The following is a 20,822-nucleotide window of genomic DNA, read 5'->3' as shown; positions in this document are numbered from 1 at the left end:
GCTTACTTGATTGTGACGAATGATCATTTTCATGTTCTTGGATTTGATTGGCAAGAATTTTATTGAGTATTTTTGCATTCATAAGGGAAATTGGTTTGAAATTCTCTTTTTTGTTGGGTCTTTGTGTGGTTTTGGTATTAGCGTAATTGTGGCTTCATAGAATTAGTTGGGTAGTGTTCCTTATGTTTCTATCTTGTGGAATAGTTTGAAGACTATTGGTATTACGTCTTCTTTGAAGGTCTAACAGAATTCTGCACTAAAACCATCTGGTCCTGCCCTCATTTGTTTGGGAGACTTTCATTGACTGCTTCTATTTCTTTAGGGGTTATGTGTGGTGCAATATTGGCTTTGCCCTATTATGAATGTGGTTGCCCTTTCATATGGAGCATAGAAGTTCAGAATTGAGAGTTCTTCTTGGTAGATATTTCCTTTGATGAGTATTAAGTGTCCTTCCTTTACTTTTTTGATGACTTTTGGTTGAAAGTCCATTATGTATGATATTGAATGGCTACTCTAGTTTGTTTCCTTGGACCATTTGCTTGGAAAATTGTTTTCCAGACTTTTACTCTAAGGTAGTGTTTGTCTTTGACACTGAGGTGTTTTTCCTGCAGCAAAATGCTGGGTCCTGTTTATGTATCCAATCTGTTAGTCTATGTCTTTTTATTGGAGAATTGACTCCTTTGATGTTAAGAGATATTAAGGAATAGTGATTGTTGTTTCTTGTTATTTTTGATGTTGTTTTTATATTTGTGTGGTTATCTTATCCTGGGTTTGTTGAAAGAATATTACTTTCTTGCTTTTTCTAGGGTGTAGTTTCCCTTTTTGTGTTGGCATTTTCCATCTATTATCCTTTGTAGTGCTGGATTTGTGGAAAGCTATTGTGTAAACTTGTTTTTTTTTATCATGGAATATCTTAGTTTCTCCATGTATGGTAATTGAGAGTTTTGTTGAGTATAGTAGTCTGGGTTGACATTTCTGTTCTCTTAGGGCCTGTATGAGATCTGCCCAGGATGTTCTACCTTTCATGATCCCTGGTGAGAAGTCTGTGTGCTTCTTAAAAGTTTGCCATTCTATGATACTTCATCTTTTCCCTTTACTGCTTTTAATATTCTTTTTTTGTTTAGTGCATTTGATGTTTTTATTATTTTTTCTGTTCTTGTCTAGGTGGAATTTCTGTGTTGGTCCAGTCTATTTGGAATTCTGTAGTCTTTGTGTATGTCCATGGGCATCTCTTTCTTTAGGTTAAGGAAGTTTTCTTTTATAATTTAGTTGAAGATATTTACTGGCCCTTTAAGTTGGAAATCTTTGCTCTCTTCCATACCTATAATCCTTAGGTTTGGTCTTCTTATTGTGTCCTTGATTTCCTGGATGTTTTGGGTTAGGACCTTTTTGCATTTTGCATTTTCTTTGACTGTTGTGTCAATGTTTGCTAGGGTATTTTCTGTACCCGAGATTTGCTCTTCTATCTCTTGTCTTCTGTTGTTATATATATATATCTGTTTCTGACTCCTGATTTCTTTCCAAGTTTTTCTATTTCCAGAGTTGTCTCCCTTTGTGATTTCTTTTTAGTTTCTACTTCCATTTTTAGATTCTCGATGGTTTTGTTCAGTTCCTTCACTTGTTTGTGTTTTCATGTAATTCTTTAATGGATATTTATTTTCCTTTTTAAGGGTTTCTACCTGTTTACTCATGTTCTCCTGTATTTATTTAATGGAGTTATTTACGTCCTTCTTGAAGTCCTCTTTCATCCTGATGAGATGTGAATTCAAATCCATCTTGCTTTTCCAGTGTGTTGGGGCAACTAGGGTTTGCTGCTTTGGGAGAACTGGGTTTGGATGATGCCATGCCACATTGGTTTCTGTTGGTACTGTTCTTATGCTTGCCTTTTGCCATCTGGTTATCTCTGGTGTTAGATGTTCTTGCTGTCACTGACTGTGGCTTATGCATCCTGCATGCCTGCATATCAGTACTACTAGTACACGACTTCTCTCTGTGCTTGCAGGCATGTAGGCACACCTAGGAGACCAGCTCTCTTGCGGCAGTATTTGTGTATGTAGCTCTGTGGCCCAGGATCAGCTTTGGGTGCAGATGGAAATTGGAAGACTCCTGTCCCAGGTTTCCCCTGGGTTCTTGAGTCCTCGGGGTTCTGGGCAGATTTCTCAGAGCAGCAGGGGTGGTTATATCTATGCTTTCAGGCCTCTCTGAACTCCTGGGAGGCTTTCTCTCTCCCTGAGCCACCTGTGTATGGAGACCCATGGCAGAGGATGGTCTCCAGCTGCAGACAGAAGCTGGAAGGCTTCCACCTGAGGGTTCTGGCCAGGTTCCTCTGAGGGGTGATCCTACCTGTGCTTTCAGACCTGCCTGCACTCTTGGGAGGCTAGTTATCTCCCTGTGCCACCTGGGTATGGAGCCCTCCATCTTGCCCATTTAAAAAGAATCCTTTCTCTCAGATATAAATTGAACATAACTATGACAATTATGTAAATTATATGGCATGATATACACTTAACACCTAGTCTATCAATTTTGTCCATTTAAATATAGTATTCTATCATCTATCCTAATCTAATGAGATTATAATTTTGTGTCTGAATTATGTTGATTTTTAACTTGTATTATCATCTGAAAACCATCATTTCAAATCTAGATCATCTACATTAATCCTAAACAAGTTACGTTTGATTATGAGACTATAACCTAGTCTACAAACCTTCCAGAAATCTGAGAGTAAATATTACCTGACTATGTATGAAGCACAAAGACATAGCTTCCAATTTAAGTAGCTGACTGCCTTGACAGTCTCCTATATTCCTCATAATATTGCATCATCTGTGTTTAGCCTTCTGGCCCAGAAACATATGACAGACCTTATGCAAAGTAGGAATTATGAATAACTATTTTATCCTGTCTTTGCAGAGCTAAGCTCTTGACTATCCTGCATCATATGTCCTTTCCTGGATAGTATTTTTTGTCTGTAGATGAATTATAGAAATTTTTGCCCAGTGGCTGGCTTGTCACAATCGTAGTAACTCTATATGGAAATAATGATGTTCAATATCTCCTCTGAAGTAGGATGGGTGTACTCAGAAGAGCAGACCTGTGTCCTAGTCAAAAGATTTATTAATAAATGATTTTAAGTCTTACATTGTGTGGATCACTGACATTTTTGAAAGCCATCTATCTACATATATAGCATAGCTGAATTATCAAATATTGATTACTCCTATGTATTTACTCCTTGAATAATATTGAAAACACTTCACTGTAATTAAATCAGAGTCTTATATCACTATAACTTTATTATCTGACTTGTATTACGTAATCATATTAAACAGTTTGTAATAGTAAATTTTAGAAGGACTGTGTTTAAACCTTGTGTTCTTGAATGAGTTGTGGGAATGTATTACTAAATTTACACTTAAAGAAACCATTTTATAACCATAATCTTACATTAATGAAAATCTCTACATTTTGACATAAAATTGAAGTCATATTTTCTTAAATTGGTGCAAAATTTATATGTTGATACAAGTTTAAAATATCATTGGTATAAATCTTTATATATTGATACAAAATTTGAAATTAATTTTGTTACTTAGATAAGCATTGTGCCTATACATCACATTCTTTGAGTAATTCCAATGTTGTTCCCTTACACTGTACTAGGTACTCATAGTGATTCATGGTATGTAACGAGGATTCAGACCAGCACATTGGAAAAAGTCTAATAGATGTTGTCAGGACAAAATAGACTGTTGAGGAATCCAAAGATATCCAGCAACGACTAAAGGTTTGCATTTCAGGTAACAAAAATAATCAGATCAGTGAATGAATGTCTAAAGTTAATATACAGCAACTGTACATACATACACCCAAATCCACAGAGCACAGGTGGCATAACAATATTGTGAAGTTCAAGGTCAAAGTTCATGAATCTTGTGTCATTGTCATTCTCTGTGTAACTGTGGCTTTGAGAACTCTGCCTCTATAACACAAATACAAAAGAACCTTCAAGTGTAAATAGCATCCTGACTTTGTAATAATAAGATATTCAAATCTTTGTTAGAGTGGGTTTATCAGTCAAAACCAGCTTGATTGATTTGGTCACCAAATATCACAGAAAACACATTTTTTGTGAAGATGTGCTCAATACAATGGGATATGTAGTCTCACCCTAGCCTTTGTGTTCTGCCTTAGAGTTCCCAGCTCTAAGTTGTGAGCAAAATACATCGATAAAATGAATTGATATGCCTCAGAACATTGCTAGTCAGCATGTAGTATAGAGTGAGAAGCAAAGAGTCCCACAAGGAAAATCTAAGAATTTAGATTTCAGTCATCACTAAGTTGATAGAAATGTATGTGCATCCCAAATACCAAAGATTAAGTATAAACATTACTATATATGTGTTAGAAGCAAATGTTGTTGTAAACATACAGACACTGATACTTAGGCTAAAGAAAAATATTGACTCATGAATAGAAATTTATTGGAGCTGGAGGGATGACTCAACAGTTAAAGACCAGTAGCTGCTCTTCCAGAGATTCAAGGTCTGATTCAGAGGCATGATTATAATGCACAGACATGCAGGTGAAACACTCATCATATAGAATATATAATTTTTAAATCCCTCATAACATGCAAATTTGACTTTCACATAGGTCAACTCATCCTTCTGCCTGCATAACAGAATTAAGGATGTTTGTATAGATTTGACTCTTTACTACTCTCAACACCTAATTCTAACTTCTAAGATGATGAAGAATTCTAGGAATGTAGTTACTAAAGTGTCATATCTAGACCTAACATTTGAAAGGAATTGTATGTTTCTTCAGTCAGTTGTGGTGCACAACTTAGATCCCAGCACTTGGGAGGTAGAGGTAGTTGGATCTTTGTGAGTTCAAGGCCAGCCTGGTCTACAGAGCAAGTTCCATACAGAGCAACACAGAGAATCCCTGACTTGAAAAAGTAGAAGCAAAGAGAAAGAGGAGGAAGAGGAAGAGGAAGAGGAGGAGGAAGAAAGGAAAGAAAAGAGTTGGACATCATCACTTCTCTTTGCTCCTGAGCTGTCATTCAGTATATTTTTCTACAAACGCCATTTTAAAATTGTTTTAAAATAGAGTCCATTCATTTGGTACTCTAGATCTAACAAACCTGAGCCATTTTAACATCTTGGTTCTAAGTAACACACTGTCTTCCAGATCTTTCTCATATTCCAGTTTTGTCTTGGTGTCATAGGGAACTCATTACTGTTAATGTTATATATATACAGTTTCTTCCTCAGGCCTCATTTCAAAAAGTTGATAGATTCAGTTTTAACACACCTTACAATCGTTAATATGTTGATGATCATATCCACATTGATAAAAGATATCATGTTATCCTTTGGAGTACCCAATTTTCTGGATGATGTTGGTTGTAAGGCAGTTTTGTTTTCATTCAGAGTCAGCCGGGGTCTGTCCATCTGCACCACCTCTGTTCTAAGCACATTCCAAGTCATCACCATCACTCCCAGCAGTTCTAAGTGGGCCTCCTGGCTGAAGCCTAGACTCTCCACATGGATTCTTTCTTCCTTACTTTGCTCCTGGCTTATTAACCTACTTATCTACGGGTATATGGTTGAAATGGTAATAGCCCAAACCAATAAAACTCATGTTGGCTATGGATATTCAGATGGTTACTGTCAAAACAAGCACTTTGGGAACCACAACTCAGGGTCATTTAATACCATTATTATCATTCACGATCTCTTCTTTGTGGCCATCATGATGTGGGCCAGCCTCTACATGGTGATTTTCCTCTACAGACACCGCAAGAGAGCCCAGCATCTCCACAGCCCAAGCCTTTCCTCCCAGCCATCTCCTGAGCACAAGGCCATTCACAGCATCCTGTCTCTGGTGAGCTGCTTTGTGTTAATTTATTGGTTGAACAACTCCATCACCCTTTATGGGTTTTATACAAAAGAAAAGATTCCAAGATTGGAGTCGATTAATACAATTTTTACAGCATGCTACCCAACCATCTGCCCCTTTTTACTCATGAAGAATAATAAAGTTATTTTGCAATTAATTTCTTCATTTTCTGTACTGCTGTTTTCAAAGTTCACTCCATGCCTGAACTGAAAACCACACTTTGTCATTATTAAAACAGTGTCTTAATGATTTTTCGTGGAATAAAGAATTTGAATGTGGACCTTGTATACATGAAATGATATTAGCTATAATTCAGACATTCTGTACACTATTAAAAATTCAGGCAATTAACATTTTTCTTGAATAGAACTCCATGTGCATAATTTTAATAATTTTAATATTTATTACTCACTCAAACTATGACACTTTGTCCAAAATGAACATATTTTAAATATTTTCAACAATATTTTGTTTTCTGTTTTTTTCTATTTAAATACTTCTAATCAAAATTTTGAAATATCATTTGGAGCTTGGGTTATGTGTTTTATGGTGTTTTCTGTTCTATGGAACACCTTTTAAACATTGAACAAATTTCTGTTTCTTAGGTACCAACTACCAGAAATACTGCTGTGGGTGGGACTCTTATGTGTAACGAATAGTAGTTATCCAATGGCTGTCCTTTTATCATAGCTGACTTTGAGTCATCAATAATTATTTTTACTATTTTATTATTTTTTGTTATTTCTTTTATTTTTGAAATTATGACATAATTAGATCATTTTCCTCTTCCTTTTTCTTCTTGCAGACTCTGCTGTGTGCTTGTTCTTGCATTCTTTCAATTTCATGGCCTCTTTTTTCCTTAATTGTTATGTATGTGTTTGTGTGTGTGTGTGTGTATGTGTGTGTGTATGCATGCAAGTATGGAGGTATTCCTAAATACATAAATGCTTTCTACTCTTTATATTGTGGCAATAATTAATGAAAAAAGAGGCCATGAATTTTAAAGAATAACTTCCAGTTGTTTCTACACACGCAGGAGAGCCTGAGTGTGAGCCCCAGCACCCAGGTAAAGACCAAGCCACTGGAGCTTGTGTTTTAGCTGCAGCTATAGGAACATGAAGACAGCAGGATTTCTGGTTTTACCAGGACAGTCAGCATAGACTAACTGATGACACTCAGGACCCACGGGCGATCTTGTCTCGGGAGGGAACAAGGAAGAGGGCTCATAAATGATGTAAGGCTGGAAAACAAGGGAGAGCTCTGTGAGCGTGAACTACTGGACAGGACATCATTGTTGCAAGCAGAAACTCACGGTACCTATAGTGACCTTCACAAGACCAAGACACTTAAAAATCCCAGCATTGCATCCTATGGCTGATGGAAACAGATGCAGAGACCCACAGCCAAACATTAGGCTGCGTTTGAGTCTTGTGGAAGAGTGCGGGACAGGATTGAAGGAGTGGAAGGGGTCAAGACCACCACAAGACTGACAGAGTCAACTAACTGGAGCCCATGGGGCTCACAGAGACTGAACCACCAAGGGAGCAGCATTCAAGTGCTGGATCTAGACCTGTGTCACACTCGTAGCAGATGTGCAGCTTGGTCTTCATGAGCTCCCTAACAATTGGGGCAGGGCTCTCTCTGACTCTGTTGCCTGACTTTCCATCCCCTTCCCTTAGCTGGACTGGCTTGTCAGACCTCAGAAGGAAAAGTTGTGCAAGATGATGTGCCAGAGTGGTTTGGAATCCATGGGAGTTTCTTCTTCTCTGTGGAGAAGGGGAGGGATAATTGGTAGAGTGGTTTCTGAGGGTATGACTGACAAAGATGCTGAGATCAGAACATAAACTAACTAACTAACTAACTAACTAACTAACTAACTAACTAACTAACAAACTAAGAAAAATTTCAGCATGAGGATTTCTCATGTGTCACCATCCCCTAATAATAAGGTATTGACATCTCTTCTGACCTCTACTAGCCCAGCTACACATATTCAAATTCAGGCAAAATATTCAAATACAGGAAATAAAAGCATATATAAGAAAGAGTTCTCCCAATCAGCACTTGGAGGAACTTCCCGCCACCATCTTCACTCCCAGATGGAGAGGAAAGGCAGCTCTAGGTACACAGAGATATCCCAAGTTTAACAACACTTGGAACACAGACTGCCAGACTTCTGCCTGCACCCAAAGCCTGGGCAGCTCTGCAGTTCAGCTCTGTGCCAGCCCTGACATGGGTTGATTACTCTGCAGGGTTGATTGCCCTGCAGAGTAACCGCCACTTGGAGGGGCTCCCTGCTGCCATCTTTGCTCCCAGATGGACAAGACAGGCAGCTCCAGGTACACAGAGACAACCCCGAGTATAACATTGCTTGGGGCAAAGCACACCAGGGCTCCAATGGCACCCAAGAGTAGGGCAGCCCATCAGCAATCTGTGCCAGGGGAAACCCAGTCATCCAGAGGAACAGAAATAGCCTTACAGGCTCACAGGAAGTTCATGCACCAGACAGTGACAACAGCACCTAACACCAGCGATAACCAGATGGCAAAAGGCAAATGTAGGAATGTTACTAACAGAAATCAAGGCAATATGGCAGCATCCAAACCCAATACTGTGACAACAGCAAGTCCTGGGCAACACACCAGAAAAACAAGATTTGGATTTAAAATCATTGGTCATGATACTGTTAGAGGAACACAAGAAGGACTTAAATAAAGCTGTTAAAGAAATACAAGAGAAAATGGGTCAAAAGATAGAAGAAGCCCTTACAAGGGAAACACAAAAATCATTTAAAGAAATTCAGGAGAATATGGGTCAACAGACAGAAGCCAATAAAGACAAAATGCAAACAATTACTTAAAGAAATACAGGAGAACTTGGGGCAACAGGCAGAAGTCATGAAAGAGGAAACACAAAAATCTCTTAAAGAATTACAGGAAAACACAAAGAAAGAAGTGAAGGAACAGAGCAACGTCATCCAGGATCTAAAAACAGAAGTAAAAACAACTAAGAAATCACAAAGGGAGAAAATTTTGGAGATAGAAAACCTTGGAAAGAAATCAAGGGTCATAGATGCAAATATCAACAACAGAATACAAGAGATAGAAGAAAGAATCTCAGATGCTGAAGATACCACAGATGGATTCAACAGTCAAGGAAAATGCAAAATGCAACAAGCTTGTAACCCAAAGCATCCAGGAAATCTAGGACACAATGAGAAGTCCAAACCTAAGGATTATAGGCATAGATGAGAGTGACGATTTACAATTTAAAGGGCCAGCAAATATCTTCAACAAAATTCTGAAAAACAGCTTCCCTAACCTAAAGAATGAGATGGCCATGAACATATAAGAAGCCTACAGAACTCCAAACAGACTGGACCAGAACAGAAATATCTCCTGTCACATAATAATCAAAACCCCAAATGTACTAAACAAAGAAAGAATACTTAGGGCAGTAAGAGAAAAAGGGCAAGTAACATATAAAGGAAGACCTATCAGAATTACACCAGATTTCTCACCAGAGATCATGAAAGCTAGAAGATCCTGGGCAGATCTCACACAGACTCTAAGATAACACAAATGCCAGTCAAGACTATTATACCTAGCAAAACTCTCAATCACCATAGATGGAGAAACCAAGATATTCCATAATAAAACCAAATTTACACAAAATATTTCCACAAAGCAAGCCCTACAAAGGATACTAGGTGGAAAACACCAAAACAAGGAAGGAAACTACACCCTGGAAAAAGCAAGCCTTGTTTCATAAAACCCAAAAGAAGATAACCAATCAAACACAAAAATAACATCAAAAATAACCGGAAGTAATAATCACTATTATTTAATATTTATTAACATCAATGAACTCAATTACCCAATAAAAAGACATAGACTAATAGATTGGATACATAAACAGGACCCTACATTTTACTGCATACAGGAAACATACCTCAGTGTCAAAGGCAAACACTACTTCAGAGTAAAAGGCTGGAAAACAATTTTACAAGCAAATGATCTCAGAAAACAATCCGGAGTAGCCCTTCTAATATCAGACAAAATTGACTTTCAATCTAAAGTCATCAAAAGGGACGTCTTGCTGGTCAAATGAAAAATCCACCAAGAAGAACTCTCAATTCTGAATATCTGTGCTCCAAACACAAGGGCACCCTCATTCATAAAAGTAACTTTACTAAAGTTCAAAGCACACATTGTACCTAACACAATATTTGTGGGTAATGTCAACACTCCACTCTCTTCAGTGGGCCAATCAGGAAAACAGAAACTGAACAGGGACACAATGAAACTAATTGAAGCTTTGGAAGAATTAGATTTAACATATCTATCTATATATATATTAACATATATATATAGAACATTCTATTCTAAAGCAAAAGAATATACTTTTTTTCTCATCACCTCATGGTACCTTCTCCAAAATCGACCATATAATCGGTCACAAGACAGACCTCAACAGATATAAGAAGATTGAACTAACTTCATACCTCCTATCAGATCACTATGGAGTAAGAGTGGTCGTCAACAGCAACAAAAACAACAGAAAGCCAGCATATACAAGGAAGCTGAAAAATACTCTACTCAATGATAGCTTGGTCAAGGAAGAAATAACAAAAGAAATCAAAGAGTTTTAGAATTTAATTAAAATGAAGGGACAACATACTCAAATCTTTGGGACACAATGAAAGCAGTGCTAAGAGGAAAACTCATAGCCCTCAGTGCCTCCTAAAAGAAACTGGAGAGAGCATACACTAGCAGCTTAATGGCACACCTGAAAGCCTTGGAACAAAAAGAAGCTAATTCACCCAAGAGGTGTAGGAGACAGGAAATCATCAAACTCAGGGCTGAAATCAATCAAGTAGAAACCCAAAGAACCATAAAAGAGTCAACAAAACCAGAAGCTGGTTCTTTGAGAAAATCAACAAGATAGATAAACCCTAGGCCAGACTAACCAAAGGGCACAGAGACAGTATCCAAATTAACTGAATTAGAAATGAAAATGGAGATATAACAATAAAACCTGAGGAAATTCAAAAAATCATCAGATCCTACTACAAAAGCCTATACTCAACACAACTGGAAAATCTGGAGGAAATGCACAATTCCTAGACACTTACCAAATACTAAAATTAAATCAGGATCAGCTAGTTCATCTAAGCAGTCACATAACCTCTAAAGAAATAGAAGGGGTCATAGAAAGTCTTCCAACCAAAAAAAGCATAGGACCAGATGGTTTTTCGTGCAGAATTCTATCAGACCTTCAAAGAAGACCTAACACCAATACTCTTCAAATTATTCCACAAAATAGAAACAGAAGAAACACTACACTACACAACACATTCTACAAAGCCACAATTACACTGATACCAAATCCACACAAAGATCCAACAAAGAAGAACTACAGGCCAATTTATCTTATAAATATCAATGTAAATCGAATCCAAGAACACATCAAAATAATCATCCTCCATGATCAAGTGTCTTCATCCCAGGGATGCAGGGATGGTTCAATATAAGGAAATCCATCAATGCAATCCACTACATAAACAAACTCAAAGAAAAAGAAACACATGGTCATTTCATTAGATGCTGAAAAAACATTTGACAAAATTCAGCATCCTTTCATGCTAAAAGTCTTGGAAAGAACAGGAATTCAATGCCCATACCTAAACATAGTAAAAGCAATATACAGCAAACCGGTAGCCAGCATCAAACTAAATGGAGAGAATCCTGAAGTTATCCCACTAAAATCAGGGACTAGACAAGGCTGTCCCCTCTCTCCATATCTTTTTAATATAGTACTTGATGTTCTAGCTAGAGCAATTAGACAACATAAGGAGGTCAAAGGGATACAAATTGGAAAGGAAGAATTCAAACTATCACTATTTGCAGATGATATGATAGTATACTTAAGTGACCCAAAAAAATTCCACCAGAGAACTCCTAAAGCTGATAAACAAGTTCAGCAAAGTGGCTGCTTATAAAATCAGCTCAACAAATCAGTCGCCTTCCTATACTCAAAGGATAAAGAGGCTGAAAAAGAAATTAGGGAAATGACACCCTTCACAATAGTCACAAACAATATAAAGTATCTTTGTGTTTCTCTAACCAAAGAAATGAAAGATCTCTATCACAAGAATTTCAGGTCTCTGAAAAATGATATCGAAGACCTCAGAAGATGGAAAGATATCCTGTGATCATGGATTGGCAGGATTAATATAGCAAAAATGGCTAAGATTAAAAAGTCAGGAGATAGCAGGTGTTGGGGAGGATGTGGAGAAAGAGGAACACTCCTCCACTGCTAGTGGGATTGCAAGCTTGTACAACCACTCTGTAAATCAGTCTGGCGGTTCCTCAGAAAACTGGGAATGATATTTCTGGAGGACCCTGAATATACCACTCCAGGGCATATACCCAGAGGATTCCCCAGCATGCAATAAGGACACATGCTTCACTATGTTCATAGCAGTTTTATTTATAATAGCCAGAAGCTGGAAAGAACCCAGATGTCCCTCAGTGGAGGAATGGATACAGAAAATGTGGTACATATACACAATGGAATACTACTCAGCAATTAAAAGCAATGAATTCATGAAATTTTTAGGCAAATGGTTGGAACTGGAAAATATCTTCCTAGGTGAGGTAATCCAATCACAAAAGAAAGCACATGGAATCCAGTCACTGATAAGTGGATATTAATTAACCCAGAAGCTCTGAATACTCAAGACACAATTAACATATCAAATGATTCCCAAGAAAAAGGAAGTAGAGGGCCCTGATCCTGGAAAGGCTTGATGCAGCATTGTAGGAGCCTACCAGGACAGAGAAATGGGAGGGGATTGATTGGGGAATGGGTGGAAGGAAGAGGGCTTTGGGATTCATGGGGATGGGGGGGGGGAACCGGGATAGGGGAAATCATTTGGAATGTAAACAAAGACTATAGAAATAAAATAGAAAGAAGCATCCAAGTGGGACTCTATTTGTCAGAAAAAAACAAAAAAACAGCAGTAAGGGGAAAAGGGCAAGTAACTTATAAAGGCAGACCTATCAGAATCACAGCAGACTTCTCACCAGAGATGATGAAAGCTAAAAGATCCTGGGCAGACCTCATACAGATCCTAAGAGAACACAAATGCCAGTCCAGGCTACCATACCCAGAAAAACTCTCAATCATTATAGATGGAGAAACCAAGATATTCCATGATAAAACCAAATTTACATAGTATCTGTCCACAAATTCAGACCTACAAAGGATAATTGATGGAAAATGCCAACACAAGGAGGAAAATAACACCCTAGAAAAAGCAAGAAAATAATCTTCCAACAAACCCAAAAGAAGATACCCACACAAACATAAAAATAACATCAAAAATAACAGGAAGCAACAATTACTATTCCCTAATATCTCTTAACAACAATGGACTCAACTCCCCAATAAAAAGACATAGACCAATGAAATATTTCTCATGTAAATCTCCAATTTTATCACAAAATGTTTATAATTCCTGTCTTAGTCAGGGTTTCTATTCCTGCACAAACATCATGACCAAGAAACAAGTTGGGGAGGAAAGGGTTTTTTGAGCTTACACGTCTGCATTGCTGTTCATCACTAAAGGAAGTCAGAACTGGAACTCTAGCAGGTCATGAAGCAGGAGCTGATGCAGAGGCCATGGAGGGATGTTTCTTACTGGCTTGCTTCCACTGGCTTGCTCAGCCTGCTCTCTTATAGAACCCAAGAGCACCAGCCCAAAGGTGGTACCACCCACAAGGGGCCCTCCCCATTTGATCACTAATTGAGAAAATGCCCCACAGCTGGATCTCATGGAGGCACTTCCCCAACTGAAGCTCCTTTCTCTGTGATAACTCCAGCCTGTGTCAAGTTGACACACAAAACCAGTCAGTACAATTGACCCCTCGTCGACTTGACACACAAACACATCACTATTAAGCCTCAACCCTCACTTTCTTATTCATCCCCAAGATCTAAGTCACTTTAAATGTCCCACAGTCTTTACATATTAAAGGTTCAATCACCTTAAAATCTCCAATATCTTTAAAATTCAAAGTCTTTTAAAAATTCAAAGTCTTTGAACTGTGGGATCCACTAAAATACTTTCTTCCTTCAAGAGGGAAACATATTAGGGCACAGTCACAACCAAAAGCAAAACTCAGACTCCAATGGTTCAATGTCTGGGATCCAACTCACAATCTTCCAGGCTCCTCCAAGGGCATGTGTCACTTCTCCAGCTCTGCCCTTTGTAGCACACAGCTTGTCTTCTAGGCTCCAGCTGCCTGTACTCCACTGCTGCTGTTGTTCTTGGTGGTCATCACATGGCACTGGCATCTCCAAAACACTGCTGACTTCTACTGTAATTAGGCTTCACCAATAGCCTCTCATAGGCTCTCTTCATAGTGACAAGCCTCTACTCCTTCAAGTCCTGGGCTGTCAACTGCACCTGAGGCTGCACCTTCACTAATGGTCTTCTGTGGCCTCTTACTGTGCCAAGAGCCTCAGCTGCTCTTCATGACCCCTTCATGCCTTCAAAACCAGTACCATCTGGGTGACTCTTATACAGTACCAAGTCCAGCCACAGCACAAAATACAACTGTGGCTATCTCTGGAACACACTCTCTGTGCCCTCAGAAAACACATCCAAGAAGATTTCATCTCAGTGATGCTGGTTTCTTCTTAATCACCACTAATTTCTTAGCTCCAGCTAACCAGCATCAATAGTTCAAGTAACACAAAGGTTTGCTTTAGTGGTTCTGGTATCTTGTTACTCACAGCTGATTCTTCAGCCCTAGCTAACCAAAACCACAGAATCTTCACAATCAAAACATGGCCACTGTAAGAGTCTTTAATCTTCCCTCTGAAATTTCACAAGCTGGGCCTCCATCTTTTGCACTGTTCTCTAACATTGTCTTCCAAGCTCCTACAGAACTTTCCACCGAGCTCTTAATATTCTAATGGCTTTTCTAGCTCAAAGTTCCAAAGTCCTTCCACAGTCCTCCTCAAAACATGGTCAGGTTGTCACAGGAATACCCCACTCCTGGTACCAATTTGTCTTAGTTAGGGTTTCTATTCCTGCACAAACATCATGACCAAGAAGCAAGTTTGGGAGGAAAGGGTTTATTGAGCTTACACTTCCACATTGCGGTTCATCACTAAGGGAAGTCAGGACTGGAACTCAAGCAGGTCAGGAAACAGGAGCTGATGCAGAGGCCATGGAGGGATGTTTCTTACTGGCTTGCCCACCAGGATAGAGGGTTCTCCCAGTAGTGCTTTCACTTCTGAGCACAGAGGTGAGATCTCCACCTTCTCTCTGGAGGGGAAGAGCTAGGAGCATTCCACGGCATAAGATCAGTGGAGTTGCTGAGACAAGAGTCTTCTATTCACCACTTGTAGTAGGGAGCCAGGCGCCTCCACAGCCTTCTGTGCACAGACCCTGCCAGAAGAGAGTTGGTCTCCCAGGATTACAGACACAGGCTTACAGGCCCACAGGAGGGACAAACTCCATCCAGAGACAGGAAGATCAACTAACACCAGAAATAACCAGATGGTGAAAGATAAGCTCAAGAACCCTACCAACAGACACCAAGGCTACTTGGCAACATCAGAACCCAGTTCTCCCACCACAGCAAGTGCTGGATACCCCAAAACACCAGAAAAGCAAGAGTTAGATTTAAAATCATATCTCATGATACTGATAGAGGACTTCAAGAAGTACATTAATAACTCCCTTAAAGAAATACAGGAGAACATGGGTCAACAGGTAGAAGCCCTTAAAGTGGAAACACAAAAATCCCTTTAAGAATGACAGGAAAACACAGACAAATAAGTGAAGGAACTAAACAAAACCATCCAGTATCTAAAAATGAAAGTAGGAAAAAAATGAAGAAATCACAAAGGGAGACAACTCTGGATATAGAAAGCCTTGGAAAGAAATCAGGAATCATAGATGCAAGCATCAATAACAGAATACAAGAGATAGAAGAGAGAATATAAGGTGCTGAAGATACCATAGAAAGCATTGACTCTATAGTCAAAGAAAATGCAAAATGCAAAAATCTTGTAACCCAAAATATCCAGAAAATTCACCACACAATGAGAGGAACAAACCTAAGGATTATAGGTATAGAAGAGTGTGAGGATAACATGTGTTTCTATATATTTCTTCAATTTTATCAGAAATATTTTCCATGCAAATCTTCAATTTTATCAGAAAATATTTATAATACCACTTTCAATCGACTTAGAAATATTTTGTGCCTACAGTTTTATCTGTATAAAGTAGCTAATTTTAACGTGTTTTTCTACATATTTCTTGAATTTAATCAGAGATATTTTCCATGTAGATCTTCAGTTTTATCAGAAAATGTTTTTAATTCCTTGTTCAATCAACTTAGAAATATTTTTATGCCTTCCTTTTTATCTGTGTAGTTTTCCATAATAATCTTCAATTTTAACATGTTCTATATTTTTCTACAATTTTATCAGAAATATTTTCCATGTAAATCTTCAATTCTATAATAAAATGTTTCTACCTCCTTTTACAATCAATTTAGTGGTGTTCTTTATGTCTATCATTTTACTCTTTAATTTTCCATAAAAATTGTCAATTTTAACTTGTTTTTCTTTGTATTTTTTCAATTTTGTCAGAAATGTTTTCCATGTAAATATTTAATTTTATCATAAAATGTTACTTCCTTTTTCAATAATCACAAGAGAAAATATCTCTATAAGATCCAGTTTTAAGGCATTTTCTTATTTAGTGAGTGATGGGGAAGGGCCCATCACACTGTGAGTAGAAGCATCCCTGGACTGGTGGTCCTGAGTTTTGGGAGAAAGCACTCTGAGCAAGCCACGAGTAGCAAACATTCCACGGCCTCTGTATCAGCTTCTGCCTCCAGGTTCCAGCCCCGCTTGAGTTCCTGTCCTGACTTCCTTCGATGATCAACAGTGATGTGGAAGTGTTAGCCAAATAAACGCTTTCCTCCACAAAAAAAGAAAAGAAAAGAGTTCCAAGGGGCTCAATAGATGGCTCATCCTTTAAGAGCACCTTGTCTCTTCAGAGGATGCAGGTTCAGTTCCCAGAACCCACGTGCGGGCTCACAGCAGCCACGTTTGTTTCTGGTTCTTTGTTTTTGTTTTGGAGAGAGAGAGAGAGAGAGAGAGAGAGAGAGAGAGAGAGAGAGAGAGACAGAGACAGACAGAGACAGAGACAGAGACAGAGACAGAGACAGAAAGAGAGTGAGAGCAACAGCAAGTATGCATCACAATGAGTGGGTAGGAATGTAGGAAGAATCTTGGAGGAGTTGATAGAAAGGAAAAAAATAATCAAAACGTATGAAAAAAGGCTATGTAGAGAAACCCTGTCTCAATAAACCAAAATAATGATGATTATACTGTTATTATTATTATTATTAATATTAATATTATGATAATGATGATGATGATGATGATGATGATGATGATGATGATGATGATGTTTCAAACCAAGCAGGGATGAGAGAGAGGCTCCTGAAGACCCAGTTGTACATTGGCAGTTGATGGCTACTATGAGAGGAGAGTCATTTTCTTTAGACCTCTGGCCCCCAGCAGACTGCTCAAGCCCCAGAGAATGGCTTCAGACCCATGAGCACATGACCACACTGAAGAGGTGAAATGAGTTATAAGAAAGCACATGAAGTTAAAAAAGAGATGTGTTGGGGGATGCTGACAGAAGTTGGACAGAGTTGGAATGGGAAGTGGACATTTTCAATACATTGTATACTGTTTTCCAAAAATAAATAAAATGGTTTTTGATAGTTTTGAGTTTGTTTTTTGGGTTTTTTTTGTTGTGGTGGTGGTGGTTGTGGTTGTTGTTGTGGTGGTTTGGTTTGGTTGTTTTTTGTTTTCATTTTTGGTTGGCTTCTTTTGGGGTGGGAAGGTTTGAGGTAGGGTTTCATTATGTACCTGTGACTGTCTTAGAAATTATTGTGTAGACCAGGCTGGCCCGGAACTCACAGAATCCACCTGCCTCTGCCATCCAAGTGTAAAGGTGGATTAAGGTTCTTGAATTAAAGGTATGGGCTCCCACCACACCCACCATAAAATGTTATTTTAAAAATAAATAACTATGAAGAATTGAGTTGGAATTTTCATATTTATCACAGGCAAGTGGATGGAACTAGAAAATATCATCCTGAGTGAGGTAACCCAGTCAAAAAAGAACACACATAGTATGCACTTACTGATAAGTAGATACTAGCCCCAAAACTCACAATGCCCATGATACAACACACAGACCATATGGAGATTAGGAGAAAGGAAGACCAGGGTGTGTATATTTCAGTCCTGCATCGAGGGGGGAACCAGGTTGATCTCAGGAGGTCAAGGGAGGGGGTGATGAGGAACTGGGGATAGCCACTAGGGGGTTCCAGACATCACAGAAAGGAGAGGCTCCCAGGACTCAACAGGGATGATTTTAGCAAAGAAGGGTAGATAGAACATTTAGAGACCACCTCCAGTAGACAGGCATGACCCCCTGTGGTGGGATAGGGCCACACACCCATCTCAAAGGTTTTAACCCAGAAATGTTGGCATCCAAAGGAAGAACAGGGACAAATGGAGCAGAGACTGAGGTATGGGCCATCTGAGGACTGCCCCACCTGGACATCCGTCCTCTCTGCAGACACCAAACTTTATACTGTTGCCATTGCCAGGAGGCACTTGCTGACAGGAATCTGGCACGGCTGTTCCTTGAGAGGTTTAGCCAGAAACTAACCAATACAGATTAGGATGCTTGGAGCCAACCATCAGACTGAGCTCAGGGACCCTGGTGGGGGGGGAGCTAGTAGAAGGACCAGAGGAACTGAGGGGAGATTGCAATCCCATAGAAAGAACAATATCAGCTGGCCGGACCACCCTGTGCTCCCAGGGATTAGACCACCAACCAAGGAGTGTACAGGGAGGGATCCATGGTTCCAGAGACATAGGTAGCAGAGAAAGTTCTTGTCTGACATCAATGTGAGGAGCAGCCTTAGTTCTGTGGAGGTTTGATGCTCCAGTTTAGGGGATGCTGGCAGTGTATGGCCGGAGAGGGAGAGTGGGTAGGGGAGCAGCCTCATAGAAGCAAAAAGGAAGAAGGAGAGGGAGGTTGTGGGATGGGAAGTTTGTGAGGGGTAACCTGAAAGTGGGATATCATTTGAGATGACAAATGGAATAAATAAAAAATATCTATAAATATTATTATTTTTACTCTCCCTTTTAAATTTATTTATTTTTAGTTTTCGATTATTTTTATATTTTTATTAGATATATTCTTTATTTACATGTCAAAATTTGTCCCATTTCCTGGTTCCCCCCAGAAAATCCTCTAAGCAATCCCCCCTCCCCCTCTTCACCAATTAACCTACTCCCGCTTCCCTGTCCTGGTATTACCCTACACTGCTGCATCCAGCCTTCTCAGGACCAAGGGCCTCTCCTCCCTTTGATGCCCAACAAGGTCATCCTCTGATGCCTATGAAGCCACAGGTCCCTCCATGTGTACCCTTTGGTTGATGGTTTAGTTCCTGGGAGCTCTGGGAGTACTGGGTAGCACACATTATTATTCCTCCTATGGTGCTGCAAACCCATTCAGCTCCTTGGGTCCTTTCTCTAGCTCTTCCATTGGGGACACTGTGCTCAGGTCAATGGCTGGCTGAGAGTGTCCTCCTCTGTATTTGTCATGCACTAGCAGAGCCTCCCAGGTGACAGCTATATCAGGCTCTGGTCAGCAAGTACTTGTTGGCATCCACAATAGTGTCTGGGTTTTGTAACTGTATATGGGGTGGATCTCTAGGTGGGGCAGTCTCTGGATGGTCTTTCCCTCAGACTCTGCTTCACACTGTATCTCCTCCTGTAGGTATTTTGTTCCCCCTTCTAAGAAGGACCAGAGTATCCATACTTTGTTCTTCCATATTTTTGAGATTCATTTTGTCTGTGAGTTGTGTCTTGGATATTCCAAGATTCTGGGTTAATATCCACTTATCAGTGAGTGCATACCATGTGTGTTCTTTTGTGATTGGGTTACCTCACTCAGGATGATATTTTCCAGTTGCACACATTTGCCTAAGAATTTCATGAATTAATTGTTTTTAATAGTGGAGTAGTATTACATTGTGTAAATATACCACATTTTCTGTATCCACTCCTCTGTTGAGGGACATCTGGGCTGTTTCTAGCTTCTGGCTATTATAAATAAGGTTGCTATGAACATAGTGGAGCATGTGTCCTTATTACAGGCTGGAGAATCCTCTGGGTACATACCCAGGAGTGGTATAGCAGGGTCCTCCAGTAGTATGATGACCTACTTTTTAAGAAACCACCAAACTGATTTCCAGAGTGGTTGTACCAGCTTGCAATCCCACCAGGAGTGGAGGAGTGTTTCTTTTTCTCCACATCCTCGCCAGCACCTGCTGTTTCCTGAGTTTTTGATCTTATGGATTCTGACTGGTGTGAGGTGTAATCTCAGGGTCGTTTTATTTGCATTTCCATGATGACTAAGGATGTTGAACTTTTCTTTAGGTGATTCTCAACCATTTGATAATCCTCAGTTGAAAATTCTTTGTTTAGCTCTGTACCCCATTTCTAATATGGTTATTTGGTTCTCTGGAGTCTAATTTCTTGAGTTCCTTGTATATATTGAATATTAGCCCTCTGTCAGATGTAGGGTTGGTAAATGTCTTTTCCAGTGTGTTGTTTGCTGTTTTGTCATATTTACAATGTCCTTTGCCTTATAGAAATTTTGAAAAAAAGAAATTAAAAAAAAGAAATTTTGTAATTTTATGAGGTCCCATTTGTTAATCTTGATATTAGAGCATAAGCTATTGGTGTTCTGTTTAGGAAAATTTCCCCTGTGCCTATGTGTTCAA

General features: G+C 39.2%; 1 protein-coding gene and 1 pseudogene across 1 annotated transcript in view; both read left to right on the top strand.

Moving 5' to 3' along the window:
• The window catches only part of LOC127676343 (zinc finger protein 551-like), a 174,599-nt gene that overhangs the window by 73,984 nt on the left and 79,793 nt on the right, over positions 1-20,822 (top strand). The gene's annotated exons all lie outside the window — the stretch shown is intronic.
• On the top strand, positions 5,188-6,115 carry LOC127674938 (vomeronasal type-1 receptor 2-like; annotated as a pseudogene).

This window comes from Apodemus sylvaticus, chromosome 1, assembly GCF_947179515.1.
Source record: "Apodemus sylvaticus chromosome 1, mApoSyl1.1, whole genome shotgun sequence".
Taxonomy (NCBI): domain Eukaryota; kingdom Metazoa; phylum Chordata; class Mammalia; order Rodentia; family Muridae; genus Apodemus; species Apodemus sylvaticus.
This window is presented reverse-complemented; position numbering and strand designations above follow the sequence as displayed.